The 20600-nt window shown below is 63.7% G+C and overlaps 1 protein-coding gene across 3 annotated transcripts in view; it reads left to right on the forward strand.

Annotated features, from left to right (window-relative positions):
* ELFN1 (extracellular leucine rich repeat and fibronectin type III domain containing 1) overlaps positions 1-20600 on the forward strand; it is a 71758-nt gene that overhangs the window by 15616 nt on the left and 35542 nt on the right. Inside the window, exon 1 of one of the 3 annotated variants that reach the window (XM_039879497.1) lies at positions 2344-2433. The exons of 1 other annotated variant lie outside the window; for it this stretch is intronic. The gene's annotated coding sequence lies outside the window, so the exon portion shown is untranslated. Of the gene's footprint in view, positions 1-2343; positions 2434-6240; positions 6324-20600 lie in introns of those variants that run through there. One more of the 3 variants, XM_039879496.1, reaches the window with a different exon arrangement.

Raw genomic sequence — 20600 nt, forward strand, 5'->3', positions numbered from 1 at the left:
GGCAGGATGCCATCACAGCGGGCTATACCAGCTACAGTTTGAGCTGGGCTTCTGTGAGGGTGGCACGCTGGGCGTTCCTGACTGTCCGAGGAATCTGGGTGGGGGGTGGGTGCGGGCGCGTGTAGGGCTGCGGGTAGACGTGCAGTGTGCATGTGTGATGTGCGTCTACAAGAGGCTGGGGGCGAGCGTCTGAGAGAGGGAAGGAGGGATTTTGCCTCACAGCAGATGCCCCGGGGGCCGGGTCTCCGGCTGGCTTTTTGTAGTCGGAGAAAGCGGTTCCTCTCCCCAGCTACTCCCCCTGGGTCTGCCTGGGTCTCCTGTCCCCAGGCTGAGGGGTTTCTGGCCTTGAGGAGGAGGTATCAGCTCTGCTCTGCCCTCCCAGACAAAATGCAGGCATATTTCAACGTGTCTGGGAGCTAGAGAGGGAGTCGGGGATGCAGAAAAGCCGGGATGTCCAGGCTGGGGAACCGGCGACCCGGTCCTGGGCTTTGGGGAGACAGAAGGTGGGGAAAGGGGCTGCAGAGGGGACAGCGCATGTCCCTTAGGGACCTAGGCGAGACAGACCCTGAGGCCAGCCTCCGTCCCCACGTCCCGTCCCCTGCACGTAGACTCAAGGACAGCACAGCCTGCAGACCGTGGCTTTGTCCTTGACTATCACTCTCCAGGTCCCAGAGTCTGGAAAGGTGGTGACATCTCCTCCCCCGCCGCCCGCTTTGAAGCCCTGGCTGCCGCTGTCTGCTGAGTCGTCGAGTCCGGGGAAGCACAAGGTGGGATGGGAGGAGCGCAGAGGGCCGCTGGCTGGTGCCGCAGCCTGGACGGAGTTGATGGGCTGCGGAGAGGCCGCTGGACCGGACCCCGAACCGCAGACCCGCACGCCCATCCTCTCCAGGGACAGCCTTTGGCTTCGTTCGCTGCTCGAAATCTTATGTGCCACTTCCACGCCTGTCCGGGGCCTCCTTCCGGGCGGGCACCCAGAACCCCCCCAAACAGCCCCCTCCCCTTCAACGCGCGCGCTCCTGGGCGCGCAGCGCGGCCCCGCCGCCTCCGCCTCCCTTGTCCGGCCAGGGCGGGATCGCCGGGCGGCGTCTGGAGGGTCGCGCCCCGCACTGCCCGCCGGCGTCCGGGCTCCGCCGCTCCGAACCCAGCGACTCGGGAGGCGGTGCACAGGCCGTGCCGGGCGGGGGCGCTCTTGAGCCTGGTTTGGATTTTCGCCCTACGCGCACGCCGCAGGCTGGGGCAGGGAAGGGGGGCCGTGGGAGCGGCCCGGGCAGGCGGTGTGGCCGCGCGGGGCGGGCTCGCGGCGATGAGGGGGCTGCGGATTTAGGACCCAGTTTAGGGGCCGACCGAGGGATCTCGGACCTCCGGGGATTCGGGAGGGGAATGGGGGGGAAGGAAGACGGGTGGGAGGGAAATCCGCTAAACGCAACCTCCCGGGAATCGGAAGGGGCCGCGCGCATCTCGCGCCCCTTCCCTCCTCCAGCCGAAAATGGGGGCGAGCGATGGGAGGGGTAGTGGCGGTGGTCCTCGATCTGGGGGCCCGGCTACCCTCTCGTCCCCACCCCGCTTGTGCACGGCCTTCCCCATCCCCCGAAACGCGCGCCCCTGCGGGCTGAGCATTTGCACTCGGGGACGCGCGCCCACGCTAGGTCTGACTTAGGGCAACTTTCACGCGGCTCCCGGGTGTGTGTGCACACGGCAGTGTCTGCACGCGCGTGCACATCCTCGCCCCAGGCGCCCACCTCCCGTCGCCACCAAATGTCCTGACTCCCAGACCTTCGCGGACTTCTGCTCCAAACGGTGGCCTGGGGCGTGCGAGGCGGGCCGGGAGGAGGGGGCGAGGCTGCCTCCCGGCTCCCCACATCGCCCCCACGGCACACTCCAACTTCCCCTCCCGTGTCACCCTCCGGACACCCCTCGTCCACCGACGTGCGGAACGACGTGCTGCCTGCCCCCGTGACCGCCCCCGCCGCGTCCCCCCCGCCCTCCGCCCGCCCTCCCCGCTCCGCTCCGCTCCTCCACGAAACCCTCGATCACGCTCGGAAAGAATGTGCTACAACCTCGGCCCTGCCACGGCCGCCGCCACCGCGCCCGAGCCGGAGCCGGAGCCGGAGCCGGAGCCGCCCGGGCCCCCGGCGTGGCCGGCACCGCCGCCGCCCCGCGCTCGCCCGGCGCTTGACGCAGTGAGCGCCGCAGCCCGGCTCCCGCCGGATCCGCTTCGCTCCCCGGCGCAGGCCGAGCCCAGCCCGGCGGGCTCCGGGAGGGGCGGGCAGGGCGCGAGGGGGAGGAGATCTGTCTGGAGCCAGCGAGCCCGGCGGAGGACGACGAGGGGGAAGGAGGGGAAGCCGCCGCCGCCGCCGCGCCTCGGGGACCTGAGCGCGCCCGCTCCGCTCGCCGGCACCGAGCCAACAGCCCCGGGCCCGCACGCCGGCCCAGGTAGGAAGGGGCTTGTGCGGGAGAGGCTGCGGGGGCGGGGGTCGCGTCTGCCGCAGCCGCGAGGCCAGTGGGTGCCCGCCCTGGGGGGAGGCGGGGACGGGCGCGGGTCCCCCGCGGCTCTCGCAGCCCGGCCGCCCCGGTCCCCGCGCCCTGCCTGGAGCGGCCGCGCCCAGGCCGAGCTCCCCGCCCCGGGGGCTTTGGTCGCGGCGCGTTGGCTACGCGGTCCCTGGGCTCCCCGTCTCCCCCCGGGTTCCGGGGCGGGCGCACCCGAAGTTAGCGGTCGCCGAGCTCCGGCCGGACAAACTTCCCTCCCCGACGCCGCGGCCCAAAGGGCGGGGACTCTGGACCCCCTCCGGCTGAGAGGCGCCGCGGGCACCCCGAAACTTTCCCGAGCGCTCTGAGCGCTAAGGCAGGCTGGGCAGGAGGCGGTGGAGGGGGTGATCTTGCCTGCCATTGCAAATTGGTAGCCGCGGCGCCCCAAGTTGGCCTGGAGACTGCCCCCCATCTGGAACCCTATCTCGTAGCCGGGGGCGCGCAGGCAGTGGACTGTGGGTGCCGAGCCTTCGCACCTCCGGCGGGGTGGGGCAGAGCTCCGCCCCGCGCCGCTGGAGCCCTTGGAGTGGGTGGCACAGGACTCCCCCACCCCTCGGCCCGGTCCGGCGCCTCGGCTGCTGCGGAGCTGGCGGGATGGACCAGCTCGCGGCTGTATTAACAGGCGTCGGTGACCCGACTCCCTCCCGGCCAGGGAAGCCGGGAAGCTGGGCTTGGCCGCGGGCTGAGGGGGAGGGTAGGGACCCCAGGCCTAGAGCTGACCCCTCCCCGGCTGTCACGGTCTCCAGCCTGCCGCTCTTCTCTCCAAGCCCCCTGCCCTCCTCCCACTCTTTCCTTTCCGGTCTCGGGGCGTCGCCCCCCAACTTTTTCTCTTCTCCAACTGCACGGTGTGGTCTGTGGTTGCCCCATCAGTCAGGGGCGGGGGTCAGACCGCCGCGATTCCGGCGTGGTCCCCAGCTGAACTCTCCTCCTGGTTGGACCGGGGGCCAGACTGCCGGGGACGCGCGGGGATTTCCTCGCATCTGCGTCTCTCGTTCCGCCCCGCACGCCCGCAGGCCAGTCGCCACCCCTTAGAGGGTCCGTGGAGAGTGGGGTGGTTGCTGTGCAGAGCAGAGGGGCCCTGCGAAGCCCCCAAGAGGGTTTGGGGTGCAGCTTCAGCTGCATGTGCAGGGAGGAGACAACGTCCTCGTGGCCCCCCTTCCAGCGGCAATGTCCTGCACCCCGAAGGCCCGGGGTTCACTCTCCTCCCTCCAGCCCACTCCAGCTTGAGTGAATTTGAGGATTAGGGGGCAGTGTACTTCTTCCTGTCGCCCTGTCTGTGGAGATCAGCCCCCAAACAGTTTGGGGGTCTTAGAACCCCAGAGCTGGCCTCCGGCCCCGCCCCCTCCATTAACTCCAAGACCCCAGCGCCCTCCAGCGCTCGCATGCCGCGACCCAAAACCCCAGAGCTTTGACAAGCGACGTGTCCGTTCTCTCTCCCCTACTCTGGGTCTGGGGGTGGGATTGTCCCCCCCACACGTGGAACGCCATACGGGTTCCCTGACAGATGTCCTCTCGGTGGCGGCGCTGGCGTCTGGGTGACGGAATTAATGACTTACACGCAGGCCGCCAATCCGCGCGGCCACGGGGGAGGGGCGGCTCAGCAGAGACTCAGGGGACGAAGTCGTAGCTGGGCAGCGCGGCCTCCTCTCCCCGAAGGGGGTCCAGCGGCGTGGACCCCATGCAGGTCCCGCCCCCAATCCCCTGTGCCCCAAACTCTTTGCTTCGCTCTCTGAGAGGGCTCCTGGATCCTCCTAGTTCTGGGACCCTCTTGCTGAGATCTCTGTTAGTCCCTCTAGTTGACCTAGGAGCCCCTTCGCAGACCCGTGACCTTGGGCAGCCACAAACTTGTGGGGGGGGGCGTGGGTGTGAGGCCCTGTGGGTCACGCCTCGCCCGCTTGCACACTGCAGAAATGGACTCACAGCCCTTGGCCAGGGGAGTTGTGAGGGGATCCTGCGGTCAGTCAGGACAGGACCCTGGCACAGTCCCTGGCACTCGGGAGACGCCCATCAAATGCCCATCAAATGCCAGCCGGATTCTTCCAGGGCCTGAGCTGCTTGGCCGCGGGCCTGGGGAAGCCGGCTGGAAAGAGGAAGTGAGCCACCTCTGGCAGGGGTTTGCCCAGCAAAGGCTGTGTTGGGGCAGTGGTCCCCTTAGTCACAGGGCGGGAGAGGCCAGAGGCTGAAAGGTTGCTTTGGGACCTTATGGGGGGTGACTAGGGGACCTCTGGAGGAGGACCAGTTTCTCCTCAATGGGAGCCGCAGCTTGGGGGCTCTTAAACAGGAGAGAAGGGAGACGCCCCCCCCCTCCCTCCAGTCCCTACGCCTAGGCCTGGCACCTCTGAGGCTTGGAGTGTCTCTCCGGTGACAAATAAGGGCCTGCCGTTGGCCTGTGCCTTCTGGGACGGGGGTCAGGGTAGGTACAGGCCAAAGAGAACGCACAGCTGCCTTTCCGTCTGCCTCGCCCTCCCCTGGAGCTATGGTGTGTGCCCCCAGAACCTGTACGCAATCATGGGGCACACTGGCTTCTGTCCCGACACCCCCTGTGGCTCTGTACCCACCCTCAAAGGAGTCCCAGCAGGCAGGCAGGAGAGGGTCACAAAGCTGTTGGTTGCGGCCTGGGAGGGGAGGGCAGCTCAGAGCCCAGTCCTCGGACCTGGCCAACCTTCTATGCCCAGGCGGCAAGGGATGGGGGCCCAGTCTATATAGGACCGGCTTCTGCTGTGGCTGCTCACACATCCCTCTCCGGTCCCCACACACTATAGGATTTATCTTGATTTGCTGCCTTTGAATTGAGTCAACTCTTTTGTATGCTCGGTGAATTGCCCAGCTGCCGGCGGGGAGCGGAGAGCGTGCTGGGGGTACTGAGGCCGGGAATCAGAGGCGGGCGGGGGACAGGAAGCGGGGAGGGGGCGAGCGCGCCGCGCCGCAGGGACAGGCCGGGCTCCTCTGGGGCCACCAGCGGGCCCTGAGGCGAGGGCCAGGCCGCCCACCAGGGCTGGCCGAGTCCCGAAGGCCCCGTCTTGGGGTGGGCTTCGGGTGGCGGAGTGGCGTGGGGCCCCCCTCGGGGCCCCGCTTGACTCAGTTTCCCTGCCTGTAACGTGCAGAAAGCGGGGCTTGCACGGCACGCAGATTGTGAGGGTCAAACTAAGCGGAGTGTGCGAGAGCTTCCCGGGGTCACCCCGAGGTTGGGGCGAGTGAGCGAAGGAAGGGGACCAGGGTTGGGGAGGGGGGGCCGGCACGACCTGTCCCCCCAGCTCCCGTGTTCTCCAACCCCTCGCTCCGCGCCTTCTCCGATGTGGGCCGGGCGGCTCGGGTCCTGAGCGCGCCTCGGCTTTGCTTAACGTGGCGGGGGTCGTGGGTGGCTCGTCCAGGCCACAGCTGTCGCGCGCTCCCCCACCAGAGCGCCGCCCGCGGCCCCGCGGCCACTGGGTGGGAGGAAGGGCAGGGCGGGACCTCGAGAACGCCCTCCTGCGCTTCCGAGCACCCCGGCTCCCCGCGCCCCGTCCCCCTGCCCCCGTCGGCTCCACAGCCGAGGCGGCGACGAGGAGGCCCGGCAAGCAGAGGGGCTTCGGGAGGGAGGGGACAAAGAGGGGGGCGAGCCTCGGAGCCGGACTCGAACGGGGGGAGGGGGAGGGGGAGGAGCGAGGGGGAGGCGGGCGCGGAGGGGCGGGCGCGAGAACGAGGCCCCCGCGCGCGGGGCGAGGGGCGGGGCCGCGCGCAGATCGATGGGCGAAGCTGGGGAGGAATTTCAATCCGCCCGGCGAAGTTAGAGCTGGAAGGACGGCGGCGGCGTGCAGGTAAGCGCCGAGCCCGCGGCCGAGCGGGGCCGGGGCTGGGGGCGCGGGACCCCGGCCACTCCCGGGGCAGCGCGGCCGACCCCGCACCCCGCGCGCCCGCGCCCTCCCGGCGCCCCGGGCCCCGCGCGCCCCCCGAGAGCGGCGGGCGAAGTTGGAGGAACTTGGCGGCGGAGCGGGTGCTCGGCGCAGCCCGGGGAGCGGGGTCTGGGTCGCGGTCGCGTCGCCGCCCGGTCGCTGCTGCGCCTCGCACCGCTGCCGCCTCGCCGGGACCTGCCCCCTCCCCAGCATCTCTCTCCCCTCGGCGCCCCCGGGCCGCCCGCACCCGGCCCGACGCCCCAAAGCAGCTGCTCCCTGTGTTTGACCCTCCGCGGCTCGGCCACTCTCGGAAACCGCCTCCGCGGTGGTCCCTGACCCGCGTCGGTGCCCGCATCACTGTCCCTCACTGCCCGCCCCCCCGCCCCGCCCCGCCGGCCCGCGACGCCTCACCCGGCACCGGGGTCCGGCCAGCCACGCACGGGGGAGGGGCCGCACTCCGCGGTGGGAGAGTCAAGTCCCCCGCGTGGGGCGGGCGCCTTTGGTCTGAACTTGGCGGGTGTTCACCCCTCCCCCCACCTTGGACCCGTCGTCAGCATCATTCCTGGGCTGGGGGGAGGTGCTGAGCTTCCTGGTCCCAGCCTGCCTCGGAGAACAGCGCTCCTTTCCATCCTTGGGAACCCGCGCGGGTCGCCTGCTTGCTGCTCAGGGTGGGGCGCCTGCAGGTGTCTCCCCTCCACACCGACCACAGCATCGTCAAAATCAGACTCTTACAGGCATCGGCGTGTGACCTTGGGGCGGGTAACCCCTCAGAGCCTCAGTTTCCACATCTGTGAAATGGGGGCGTAAAGGAAACGTGGTTTTGGAGCTCCGCAGCGAGGGCCTAGCACAGAGACAGCTTCTGGAGGCTTCTGCAGGTGTGGGGGCCAAGCCGGTTGCCGCCCCCAGTGAAGCCTCAGGTGCAGGCGTCTTCTCATCCCGGAGCCTTGCGTGGAGGCAGCTGTGGCTGCCTCTCGCCCCCCGTGTGGCTGGGGGCTGTGCAGGAGGCGTCGCAGGATCTGAGCTCCCAGGAGCCCCCGCAGGAGCTTTCGAAGCGGGCAGTGCTGGGGAGATGGACAGGCGGACCGCCCCACTCTGCCTGTCGGGGCCGTTTTGTAAGGAGGCCCTGGCTTCTGCCCAACCCCAGAGGAATCGAGTGAATGGAGCTCGTGTTGCTTTACGGCCACAGAGATTCCCCTCCCTCCCGCCTCGCCCGCCCCTTGGCCCCCTCGGCCCTGGGTCCCTGCAGCCTTCACCTTTGAACTGAATGGCGCTGGGATGAGACGCACACCCCCCATCCCAGGTTCGTGTCCACTTCAGCAGAAGACGAGGCAGACAGGAGATCCACGCCCTGGGGGTACCCACCGCCCCTGGTATTCAGGAAGTGGAGCCCCGCCGGGCGCCCGGCACTGTGGCCTCTCGTTTTCCTGGGCACGTGCGGTGGGGGGGGGGTGTCTCACACCCCCTGGGGGGCAGAAGACCGGAGGGTGTCCGGTCACACAGGTCAGGAGCCATGCCCTCCCCCAGACCTGGTGTGTGGCAGGCCCGCTGCCTGCAGACCCCGCGGGCTGGCCGAGCAGGCAGCTGCTCTCGCTGGCAGAAGCGGACAGGCGCCTGGTCCCGAGGGAGAGCAGCGGTCCTTCGCCTTTGCCTCAGAGTCCCCTCTGCACACTCACAATTCTTCCAGTGCCTTGGCAGTGGCACCCCGCACCTGGGCTGAGGAGAGGCTGCTGTTCCTCCACCTCCCTACCCCCCAAAGAAACAGGTGGCCGGGCCCCGCCGGGAAGCCTAGGGACAGAGCTTGGACCCTTCATCCCGTGCCCTTCTGACCCCCGGGCCAGAGCCCCCTGCCCCCGCAGCCCCTACCCCTAGGGGCCCAGCTCCCACCCGCAGAGGGCCCTATTCCCTAGGGTGCTGTAGCCGCGGCAGAAATTTATGAGCAGAGGTGCGTGCTCATATATCTTGGCAGGAAGCAAGCAGGCAGGTCCCTTGCTGCCCGGGTGGGTGGTGGGTGGTACGTGTGGCAGGGACAGGATGGAAAACGCCGGTGAGTGACAGGCAGATAGATCTCCGGGGCTGGGTGACGGGGCCATGAATCTCTGGGTGTGAACCTGGAGCGGGTGGTGGCCTTGCTGCGGACACAGGAGATGTTTGTCATCTCCCCCCACCCCCGCCACCCCATTACCTCCCACGTCACCTTTTCTTCCCTGTTTTGTTTTGTCGTGGATTCCGATTTCTTCTAGCAGAAGCTCAGGGGTCTACGGGCCTCGGTGGGTGTTGGTTGGGGGAGCCCGTGCAGGGGACAGGAGCCCCGATGTGGAAGAGACTGACGTCATCCATCCCAGCACCCACTGTGCAGACAGGGAGACTGAGGCCTGCAGTGGGGCAGGGTGTCGTCTGAAGTCACCTGGTGAGTCGGGCAGAAAGGGTGCTGGAAAGGGGTCCTCTGCTGGGGACACCTGCTCCCTGCCCCCCATGTACCCTGTGCCAGACAGAGGCCCTGGAGGGGAGCAGGAAGTGGGGTGGCTGCTATGCACGCCCAGCTCCTCTCTGGGCCTGCCTGTCCATCCCCCTCCGCTCCCACCCCCTGCCCCGGGCTGGCCGAGCTTTGCCAAGTGCTCTGGGGAGGGGAAGAGGGGTCGGAGGGATCCCTCTGGGACCCAGCGGCCACTGTGGGGCAGGAACTGTGAGTCCTGGCCCTTGGAGCTGGAGGGATCCTTGGAGGTTTACTCAGCAAACACGTTGAAGGCCTACTCTGCGCTCTGCCTGGAGCCCGGACGAGACCTTGACGTGACAAGACTCCGGCATTGGCGGAGCTTGTGTGCAGGGGTGGAGAGACGGGGTACCACAAACAGAAATACGATGCATGGTCCTTTCCGGGGAGGCCGGCTAGTCCAGCCCCATCTTCCAGAAGGGTCCATCGTCACCAAGGTCACACGGCAGGGGAGTGGTGGAGCCACAGCTGGAGTGTCCTGGACTTGGAGACACAGCTAGATCTAGGGGGGGCCCTCCCCCAAGGGTCACCGATGGGCCGTTTGGCTCCTTGCCCTGGGCCCTGGCTGAGCGGTGGCACTGGAGAAGCCCAGTTGGTGGTGGCTGACCCAGTGTCTGGACACTGGGGCCAGGCCTGCACCCAGGCCCATGGGTGGCCGCACCCCTTCCCCAGGCTATTCCGTGGTGGAAGACCCCAGTCTCTGATTCAGCCCTTCCCCAGGCTATTCCGTGGTGGGAGACCCCAGTCTCTGACTCAGCCTGTCTGGGATGCCTCCCTTCCTGCCTGACAAAGAGCCTTAGTCCTCAGGGCTCCCCTCCGCCCTGAGCAGGCCCCACTGTGGGGGCTCCTCTCAGAGGAGGGGTCTGGCTATGTTCAAGAGGTGGCAGTATTTGGGTGGTGTGGGAGGAAGGGGCGGGCATCGGGCAGGAGCAGCTAGGATAGTTGGGGGGGAGCGGGGTCGGGGCAGGGGGGGGCGGCTGGGAGGCAGACCCAGGGAGGGCGTGGCCACTGTGCTAGGCTCCTCCCTCTGTGGGCTCCCAAATGGCCTCCCCATCTGCAATGCCTCGTCACCCCAAACAAGGCTGGGGCGCAGGGAGAGAGCAGTCTGGGCGTCCGTGGGGACATCGTGCTGGCCGCCCAGCAGCCACGCCTGGCTCTCAGGACAGGTCCCTTGTCCTTGATGGAGGCTCCACCTCAACCCATCCATTTAGCAGACGGGAAACGGAGGCCCAGAGAGGAGAGTGGCAGCCAGAAGCGGGGCCGGCAGGAGCATCGGGGCTCCGCCCGGTGCCCACCCTCGGTCCCCTGCACCTCACCCGCCAGCCCCGGAGAGAGCAGAGGCTCTGCCAGACCCCTCGCCTTACAGAGGGCACAGAGGCCCTGCCCACAGGCACCTGGTGTGGGCCACAACCCACCTGCCGCCCAGCGCCCACTCTGTCCCCCCACCTCAGGCCCCCAGAAGCATGCCCCTCTGGTCTGCCCCTCTGGTCGGCCCCTCCAATGGCCACTTCCCTAACAGCGCTGAGGAGACAAAGCCCTTCCGAGGCCCCAGCCGCCTAGAGAGCCTTCCGCCAGCGCTGGAGGTGTGGGCGGCGTGGCAGAGGGGGGCTGTGTGGGGAGCTGGGCTGTGGTCCCTCCGGTCCTCCGAGGGGGCCCCTGGGGGATGACTGACAGCTCGGGCTCCCTCGGGATCGGACAGACAGACGGACCCTCGTTTGGTTTCGGCAGGTCAAGCGCAGACCCCTCTTACTCACCAGCTCCCTTTAGTGTCACAAAGGCACAGAGGCATCGCCCGTTCTCCGGGGAGCGCCGTGTCCGCAGGGGCTTCCGGCCCCGCTCACACAGTAGGCGCTGCGGGGTCAGGCTTGTCTGTGCCGTGCTGTCCTGTGCCCTGCTGGGAGACAGACCCCGGCCCAGAGGCGCCTGCAGCGTGGACGCCCAGCCCCCTACCTATCCCAGGGCTCACTGTCCCCCCGCAGAAGGGCCGAGGGCCCTCAGGGTGTGCTTCCTGGCCCGTGCGAGGCACTGCTGTCCCCACCCCCGCCCCCAGGGCCTCCCCTTCCACGCAGGGCCCTAAGAAGCGGCCCTGGGACGGGGCCCAGGTCACCCCTCCTCCCTGTGCCTCGGTGCTTTTGCGTGTCAGATGGCTCTAAAGCACAACTCCTCCCAGGCTGTGGGGCTGGGAGCAGAGTTGGGGTGCCACGGTCCCAGGCATGGGGAGCCCCTTCCTTGCACGGAGCCTGGTCTCCCCTCTGCCGGGTGAGGGCTGGAGCGACAGCCAGCACGGCGGATCGGACTTGCTGGTGCAGGAGCCCAGGGTTTGGGGTTTGGTCCTGTGGGGCCCTCAGCCCAGCAGCCTGGGCCCCTCTGCGCCCCGCTGTGCAGAGAAGCAGGGACGGCGGGGCTGGGGAAGGGGCAGCAGGTGCGAAGGCCCCGCTGTGAGCTTGGTGTGTTGGAGGGAGCTCAAGGCCGGGGTGGTGACCCCCAGGGGTGAGAGGTCAAGGGGAGGCTGTGAGCTAGGCCGTGGCTGCGAGGGTGGGGAGCTCCCGGGATTCGGGAGGAGATGAGGTTGGCTTACGAGTTAGAAGGTCCCTCAGCTGGAGGGGAGGGAGGGCTTTTTAGGGACACAAATGGGGATGAGCCCACGTCTGGGAGGGATGGGGGAGCCCAGACCGGGCTGGTGACACCATTGCGCTCCTGCAGAGAAAAAGGCTCTCTGAAGCTGATGACACGCCGAAGGAGAGACAGGCGTGCGACGTTTCGACATCGCTCAAAACATCGGAGCTGTGTTCCTCCAGAGAAATAAATTCTCTGAAGCGATTTCCCCTTTACATCCGTCACAGAGCCAGGGCCGGAGTGTGGGGCGTGAGACCGTATGAAGCAGGTCCAGCTACCCTTTGACACGCGTCAACGTTTCTGAGAGAGACGAGGGTCCCAACAGACGGATGCAAACCGGGAGGTCCCCGGCAGGCCCGCCCTGGGGTGCTGGGGACAGTGGCCTGGGGCTACCCTCGAGGCGATCTGCCCGGCCATGGCTGCTCAGGTCTTGGCTTGGGAGCGTGTGGAGGGGGCAGTGCTCCGTGTGTGTGTGTGTTGTGTGTGGGCGCCCTCCACCCCTCCCGGGGTGGGCATGGGCCCGGGGTGCCCGTTGCCCAGCACGGGGCGCATTCTGTTCTGTAAAATGAATTCGTCTGTTTTTTTATTTTTTGGAAATTCAGTGGAGCAGATCGAAGATATGCAATGAAGGGTCGAAGGGTGTGTGCAGGCTCCCAGGCCCCCGGGTGCCCTTGCTCGGCCTGCTGTGGCCCCCCTCTCCCCCCCGTGCCCCCGCCCGCCCTGCCCGTGGGCCTGGAGCAGCCGGCCCTGTGTCCGTCCATCTGGGTCAGGAGGCCAGGCCTGCAGCAGGTCCAGGCCCCCGAGGCTGCTGCTGTCTGACAGACGTCCGGCCTTGTTTTGGTCTCATTACGACGTCCCTGCAGAGCAAGAACACCTTAGATCTGAAGGCTGCGATTCGCCAGAGATGGCTCTTTAGAAAAACAGCTCACCAGAAACCCAGCATCACCTCCCAGGGTTCATCCACACGAGTCAGGACTGAAGGGGGCCACGTCCTGGCCACCCTGCACTGCAGACACGTGGCTGCCGCATGCCCTCTGCCGGGCACAGGGCACGCGTGGCTTTGGCGCACGCGTGGGCGTGCCCCAACCTTCCGGGGGCGCGCACTAATGCGCCTGCTGGCGTCCACTCGGTGCTGTGCCCAGCGCCCCCGAGGTGACATGTCCATGTCACGCCCACCCCAGGTGCTTCGCCACACCCAGCGTGTTGTGGGCACACCCACTCACACGCGCCCCCTGCAGGGTGCCCCAGCAGGTACATGGATCCAGGCGTGTCCCCGTGCACACTGACCCACGGGGCAGCCGTGGAGGGCTCCTGGGGGTGGCTTGTGCAGGCGAGACACCGCCTCCCAGAGCCCCACCCCAGCTTGGGGCCAAGGGTCAAGGGTCATGCCATGCCCTGTGGTGTCTGCGGGAGGCCAAGGCCAGGGCAAGCAGGCCAGGCAGAGGGCGGGGGCCACCACCTCCATGCTGACCGCAGGGGTGGGCGGCAGGGGTGCCCCCTGCCCAGGCCGTGCAGGGGCCCTGGCTCCTCGCCATGCACCACAGTCCTGTCTCCGAGAAGTCCTGGAGCCACAGAGCCTCGAGCTCCCTCAGCCGCCCTGCACTGGGAGCCCTCACAGCCCCGGAGGGGGTGTCCTGTGCCCATGTCACAGACAGGAGACCAGGGCACAGATGGGCAGAGGGACCGCCCAGACTGACAGCTCACGCATGCCAGACCCAGGCCTGCTCGCTTCTGATGCCCTGGGCCACCCCGCAGCCCCTCTGCCCGCCCACGGAGGGGGCCACGGCGGGGAGGGAAACGGGCACCCACTGTGGAGCAGCCAGGGCCTCCCGGAGCCGGGTCCAGGAGGAGCCGCTGCTGGGTGCAGGGCGGGGGCTGGCACCCCTGCCCCCTCTGCAGCCCTGCGTGCCCTGGGCCACCCCCATCAGCAGTCCCGCTCGCCCTTCACCTGGAGCCCGCCGCCCACCCGTTCATGACGGTCAGCACGTGTGTCCAGGGGCCGAAGCCCGTGTCTCAGGTTAGCCAGTGCCCCTGTGGCACCACGTGCCTAGACGGCAGGCACTGAGGGGCCTTCCGTCCGCTGCAGACCCAGGGAAATCTCTGAGTCCGCAAAGGCAGGCTGGCTAGGAGACTTCTCTGTCCTCGTCCGACACCCCACACTGAGCCAGCCGCAGGACTTGTGGCCCGTCGGTCAGCAGGCCGGTGTGCTGTGGGCGGAGCCAGGCGGGAGGCACCGACTGGGTGGCCTCCAGCAGGTCTGTGGTTTGGCTTCTGCTCATGGGACGCGGGTGGGGTGACACCCGGTGTCACCGATGTGTGCCCCCTTCCTTCCTGCAGCCCCTTCTGCAGCTAGGAGCCTGGGCGGGGAAGGGGTGGGGAGCAGGGGTGAGGGAGTGAGCCAGCCAGGCCTTGGGGAGGCCACAGGACGGGGCCCTCCCGTTCTGAGTGTGATCAGTGTGGCAGGCGGGCGGGGACCCATGGCCTTGGAGCCTGGGCAGCGACTCCGAAGGCAGCTCCCACAGTCGGAAGGGGAACCGGTGGCGAGGAGGGCGGCTCCCGGGGGGTCCCCGTGGCACGTGTGTCTGCGGTGGGCTGGCGCACCGTTCCTTCTGCAGCGGTGCGGTGGGGGTGACGTGCCGTGGCGCTGTAGGAGTGTGTCCCCACAGCACGCTTACCGCCCCGGGGAGGCACGAGCCTATGGTTTTCCCACAGTGCAGAGCGTGCAGACCCAGAAGGCTCCCGGCCTCCCGAGCGGCGGTGTCTGTCCCCACTGCCCCGGCACCGGTCTGCAGCCCGCCTGGGCCCCCTCGTCCGGGCGTCGCACGTGGCGAGTCACACGACGCACGAGCTTCTGCGTCCGGCCTCTGCGGCTTCGCGCGGTGCGCTGTGTTTGCGAGCTCCGTCCAGTGTCCCGCGGGCGGAATCACCTCCCGCGACGCCGAGTTTCTGTCATCCACGTGGGGGTCGGGCGAGCGGACGGCCTCGGAGGAAGGGCGTTCGGTCTTTCGCTGGTCAGTGTGGCGGTCGCGGGCCCTTCGGAGATGGCGTCAGGTCGAGAGGCTCCCTCGCGTTGCTGGTTCATGGGCGTTTTTGTCACAAGTGGGTGTTGGCTTTGGTTCAAAGTTGCGGTTTTGCCCTTTTATCTATTGCTATGGTGTTGACTTCCGCTGATTTCCAGACGCTAAACTAGCCTTGCATTCCTGGGCTGGGGGCCACCTGTATAGTCCTTTGTGCATGCTGTTGGATTTGGTTGGCTGATTTGTTTTATTTTGCACCTGTGTTCGAGAGATGAAGGGTCCGTTATTTTTTAAATGCTGGCTGACGGGTGTTGGCATCAGGGAAATACTGGCCTCACAGAATGAGGGGGACGGTTTCCTCTTTTTTTCTGAAAGAGTTTGTGAGGGGTCGATATTATTTCTTTAAATATTTGACAGAATTGACCACAAAAACCATCTGGGCCTGGGCCTTTGTGGGAATATTTTAAATTAATCGTTCATTAAAAAAATGGTTCTGAGTGTGTTCGAATGTTCTGTTTGCTCTTGACTCAGTTCTGGGTCTTCGTGGGAATCCGCCCCCGTGCTCTGAGCTGTGCGGTTTGAGTGCAGGAGCAGGAGTGAGTCCGTCGCGTTCCCTTACGCCCCCTTCCGTCCCCCTTGGTCACTGGCGGTGTCCCCTCCCCCCCCCCAGCAGTGTGGCCACTGTGTCTTCTCTCTCATTAGGTGCTTCCGAGTTCCGTCGCGCTTCCTTTGACTCGTGGTTCTTTAAAACTCCGTCGTCCACTCCCCAAATATTTGGGGATGTCTCAGCTTTGCGTCTTCGTCGATTTCTGGTTTCGTTCCGTGCGGTTGGAGCGTGTCCTCGTTCACAGGGCGCGCGGCGCTCAGGCCTTCCGCGGCTCGTCCCTTCCTGAGAGCCGGCTGTGGGACGTGCTGGCTTCTCCTTTCGCTAATGTCACTTTTTGCTAATGCGCCTGGGCTCTCAGGCGCAGAGCGTGTTCGTCGGTGAGTGTCGTGTCTTCGTCATCGTTGCGAGGCGTCTGTCCTCGCCGCGGGTGGCACGTTTCAGCTTCCCGTCCGCGTCGTCGGACGCGGATGCCCCACTCCTGCTGTCGTGACTGCCGGCCGCGTGTGCTTCCCCGTCGTGCTTTGACCCTGGAGTGTGTCACTTTTAGACACTATACACTCGGATCTCGTTCTCTTAGTCCGGTCCAACGACCTCTGCCTTTTGTTTCTTGAAGAATCGTTTGATGCTCGCGTGTCCCGTGCGGGAGGTAAAGAACAATCTGTGGTCTTAATCAGTTATTTACCAGTTTTGTGCGTTTATGTCAGTCTCGTAGGCGGCGTGTCCGGCCGGACTGTGGCCGGCTGCCAGGGCCTTGTCGTCTCGTCGCGTGGTCGCGGGGAGGCGAGGCGGTTACCGACCCACCATCTTGCCGGAACCCGCGGAACCCTCCGGCCCCCGCCTGTCGGCTGAGCTGAGCTCATTCTCGTTCAGCATAGTTTCTTCTCTGATACGGGCACCTTCGTCTCGGTTGCTTCTCCGTATCTCTTTGTATCGCTGTCTCCCCTTTGCTGCCTTTTGCGTCCTAATCCCTCCGTGAAATTTCTTAAGCGCATTTCTTTGCGTGGTTTCTCAGTGGTTGCTGCGCAAGTTATAATGTGCATCTTAACTCATGACGAACGATTTCGGATCAACGAACTTAATCACGGTGCAACGTGGCAGCTTTACTTCAGTCCAGTCCCATCTCTCCTCTTCTCTGTTGAGCCGTTATCGTCACACTCACTGCGTCACTAATGCCGTGGGCCCAACAACGCAATAGGGTTATAATTGTTGCTTCGTATAATCCCGTGTTTTCAGGAGTGAAGAGAAACCGACGCGTCTCTGGAGCCGTCGGCGTCTGTCTCCGCGTGCGCCGTGCCCGGCGCCCTCCGTGCCGTCTGCGGCTTTGAATCGCCCTCAGCCCTGGGCGTCCCTCCTAGAGCGGGTCTGTTTGCTCTGGGTCCCTCCTGTCTGTCTGTCTTCATTTTTGAGGTTGTGTGGGATATGGAATTCTGGGGTGACGTTTTGCTTCGAGCCTCTCCCCCGCCTGCTCCCCTCCACCGTTCCCACGGGACATTAGCCGTCGACCGCACTGTCTTCGCCCTGCCTGCGATGGGTCACTTTTTCTGTGTTCTCGTCTCTGCACAGTTTGATTATGACGTATCTAGGTATGGATTTTTTGTTCTCATCCTACTCGGGATTTGTTGAACTTGCTTCTGGTTAGACTGATGTTCTCATCAAACTTGGGACGTTTTCAGCCATTCTTTCTTCAAATATTTTTCCTGCCTCTTTCTCCGTCTTCTCCTGGGACTCCCAGCACCTGGATGTGGTCCCGCCGACACCTGAGGCTTAGTTCATCTTTCTTCTCTGTTCTTGAGATCGGATAATTTCTTCTGATCTATTTTTAGGTTTACCGCTTCTTTCTTCTGCCATCTCAGATGTACTGTTGAGCCCCTCGTGAATTTTTCACTTTAATTATTGTACTTTCGAAATTTCCGTTTTAAAATAGTTTCTGTCTCTTTATGGAGGTTCTCTATTTTTGAGTCATTATCATTATACTTTCCTTTAATTCTTTGAACGAGATCGCCTTTTTAAAGTGGGTTTCTGATCACTGCTTTGAAACCTTTGTCTGTTGTCCACAACGTCTCATGACATCGTGACAGTTTTTATTGACTGCTTTTCATTCTGAATATGAGTTAAACTTTCCTGTTTCTTTGCATGTCTTGTAATTTTGTGTCCAAAATGGATATTTTAGATAATATACTGTAGCAGCTCTGGATTCTTCTTTTTCCTCCTGACACTTGTTATTGTTGCTATTTTTGTTTGTTCATTTACTGAGTAACTTACTTTGACTAAAATTTGCAACCCATTTTCCCCCAGTGAGTGACTCTTGATATTTTTGTTTCCTTTACCAAAAAAAAAAATACATATATATAACATATACATATAGACATGTTTATACTCACACACGCGCATGCAGATACGTATGCATATGTTCGCCTTTATTGTTAACTCTGGCTTTCGGAGATGCTGCGTGTGTCTGCTTAGTGTAGTGGCTACAGCTGGTCAGAGGCCGTGTGTACACCCCTCGATCCGGTCGGTCTTTCCGCACGCGGTCCCGGCGAGCGGGTCTGCCCTGCCGTTTACTCTCGACCAGACTCTCGCGTCTCCTCCGCGTGCACCTGCAGCTCTCGGCAGGCCGGGGCATCTGTGTTTTGGGTCCGCGCTGCTCCCCCTGCGCGTGCACGCTGCTCCTCGGCTGGGTGTATGTGAGGAGCTCGTCAAGCACCACCGTTACTGTCCCTTTCCGTGTCTCTCCGTGTCAGAGCTCCAGCTAGCCCACAGGTCTGCTGCAGCCCCAGCCCGGCGGCATTGCTGGCTTTCCCCAGTCACTTGCCACTGTGACTGCTACTTATTACCGACGTCACTGCCCCTGAGCTTGAGTGTGTGCCTTCTGCCCCGGACAAGTCGCCTCCGGCAGTGAGGCTGCTCATTCCCGGCCTGCGCGGCCCCGTGAGGGTGACGGCCCGCCTGAGCCGGGAGCGGGGGCAGTTCCAGGTAGGAGCGCCGCATATCTCTCTTTTTTTATTCAAAGGTCAGAGTGTTTTGTGGACAGATGCCTTTTGGTCAGTTTCTAGGATGCCGGAATGGTTATTTTTGGTCGTTTTGGCCAGTTTCGTAGCTGTTTGGGAGAGGGTGTGGTGACCTGCTCACTAGTGCGCCAGACACCGCGCCTCACCCCGGTGGTTTCATCTTCCCAAAACGAAACTTTAAGAACCGTAACACATGCAGCTCCGTGAATCATCACAAGGCGAAGCCCACGTAAGAACCTTCTGGGTCGAGGAGGGGGCCGTCACCTGCGTCTCAGAAGCCCCCCAGGCCCCTTCACGATCTCCACCTGTCTTTCCTCCCCAAAGAGAAACGCTTTCCTGATCTCTAACCCCGCAGATTGGTTTTCCTGCGACTGTGCTTTGTATGCGTGGAACCACGCGTGCTCTTCTGAGGCGGGCTTTTGTCCGGCACAGGATTCGTGAGTAAGTCTGGTGTTGTTGTGGGGCCTGTTTGCATTGAATGTCGTCCAGCATCCCGTTGATCCGCCCGGACCGGCGGCCGTTTGGGTGGCCTCCGGTCCTCGGCCTCACGGACAGTGCCATGAGCCCGCTCGTCCTTGCCGTCCCACGCGCGCGTGCACTCGTTTCTGTTGGCCAGTCACCTAGCGGTGGGGTCAGAGGTTGTGCCTGTGTTCGGTTTTCGTAGATGTCGCCAGAGTTTCAGAAGTGGTTGTGCCCGGCGCGCGGCCGTGAGTGTGCCCGCCCTGTGGCTGGCTCTGCATCTTTGCCAACACTCGATATTGTCCGTTCTTTTCATGTGAGGCCGCTGGGCGAGTGCCTTTCGTAAGCTTACGTATTCGAGTTCTCTTTTGTGAGGTGTCTGTTCAAAACTTTACCCATTGTTCTATTGAGATGTCTGCCTTTATCTTATACATTTGTAGACATTCCGTGTCAGATTCTAGAAGGTTTATCGTTTTACACTTGACATTTATATCTTCGGTCCAGCTGGAATTATTACTTTTCTATGGTGTGAGGTGCAGGTCAAGTTTCAGTTCTTCCCATATATATTAATCCAGCTGATCTTACGCCTGTAGAGCCCCATGCAGCCGTGAGAGGTCGCTCAGAGACCCCGGGGCCCTGCGCCCAGCCTCCCCAGGGGGGCCGTCTTGCAAAGCGGCAGCGAATGGCAACCAGAGTGTTGGCGGTGACACAGTCCAGACACAGGATGTCTCGACGGCATAAAGGCCCCCCCATAGCCCTTTTTTGGCTGTGCTCGGCTCCTCCCCCCAGCTTCGTCCCTGACCCCTGGCAACCACCAGTTATTCACCTCTGGAATTTTGTCTTTCCAAGTGAACCCCATAAATGGAATGGCGCGATGTGTAGCTTTCGGGGGATCAGATTTGTTTTCACTCAGCGAAATTCCCCGGAGAATCACCCAGGTCGTGGTTTTTCTCAGTAGTCCACCCTTTGTTAAGCTTCGCGACGTTATTTTTAACCTAGCCTCTCTGCGTGGCACGCTGTATGTAGCATGCTTGTGTGTGTGTGCTCGCGAGAGTGAGCGGGTAGGCACAATGTCAGGGCCCTACAGGACCTTAGTCACTATTTTGGCCATGTGTCCGGGGCTGGGGTACAGATGGACAGGTGAGGGGCCCAAAGGGTGGCGGGACACGTGGTGAAGAACAGATTCCCAGCTCGGTCCCCAGAGCCACGGGTTGCTAAGGAACCGTGCGTGTCTTCCTGGGTGTTTGGTGTGATCTGGGGATTGCTGGCTGGGCCTCTTGCCCTGGGACCTGCGGAGGGCCCATCTGGGCAAGCCTAGTCCCACGAGGCTGGAACCTGCAGCCCTGCAGACCCTTGAGAAGCGGTGGAATTGGTGGCAAGGGCAAACCGTGTCTGTCCCTTAAGTCTAATCATTTTATTGAGTCCTCTAACTACATTATCCATTTAGAGTCCTCTGAGCCTGTCGGTTTTCCTGACGTGGCCCAATGTGAAGCCTCTGCAGTTGTGCCTCATGACAGGTGGAGAGTATGTGGTCCTAGACCAGATTCACACAGTCCCGAAGCAGAGTCAGTGGCGGGGGGGCTTCTCAGGTCCCTAGAGACCTAGAGTGGGGGAGAGGAGCTCTTCCCCAGCAGGCAGGGGTCAAAGCCATAGCCAGTGACAGAACAGCTACTCCTTGAGCTGCTTAAGTACCTGGATCCTGAAAAGGGCACTGGGTCAGGATTTGGGGACCTGGGCTCTGGCCCTGGACAAGAACTGGCATGTCACATGCTTGCTATATTCTTTATATATCCATAAATGGATGGGTATATCCACCCATTGTGTGTGGATGGATGGATGGATAAATGAGTAGATGGATGGATGATGAATGGATGAGTGGATGGATTGATAGATAGATGATGGATGGATGGATATGGATGATAGGATAGATGGATGATAGGTGAATAAATGGATAGCTGAAAGTTGGATGAATGAATGATGGTGGATGGATGGTTGACGGATGGT

Source organism: Pteropus medius, unplaced genomic scaffold, assembly GCF_902729225.1.
Source record: "Pteropus medius unplaced genomic scaffold, Ma_sr-lr_union100, whole genome shotgun sequence".
In the NCBI taxonomy this organism is placed as follows: Eukaryota; Metazoa; Chordata; class Mammalia; order Chiroptera; family Pteropodidae; genus Pteropus; species Pteropus medius.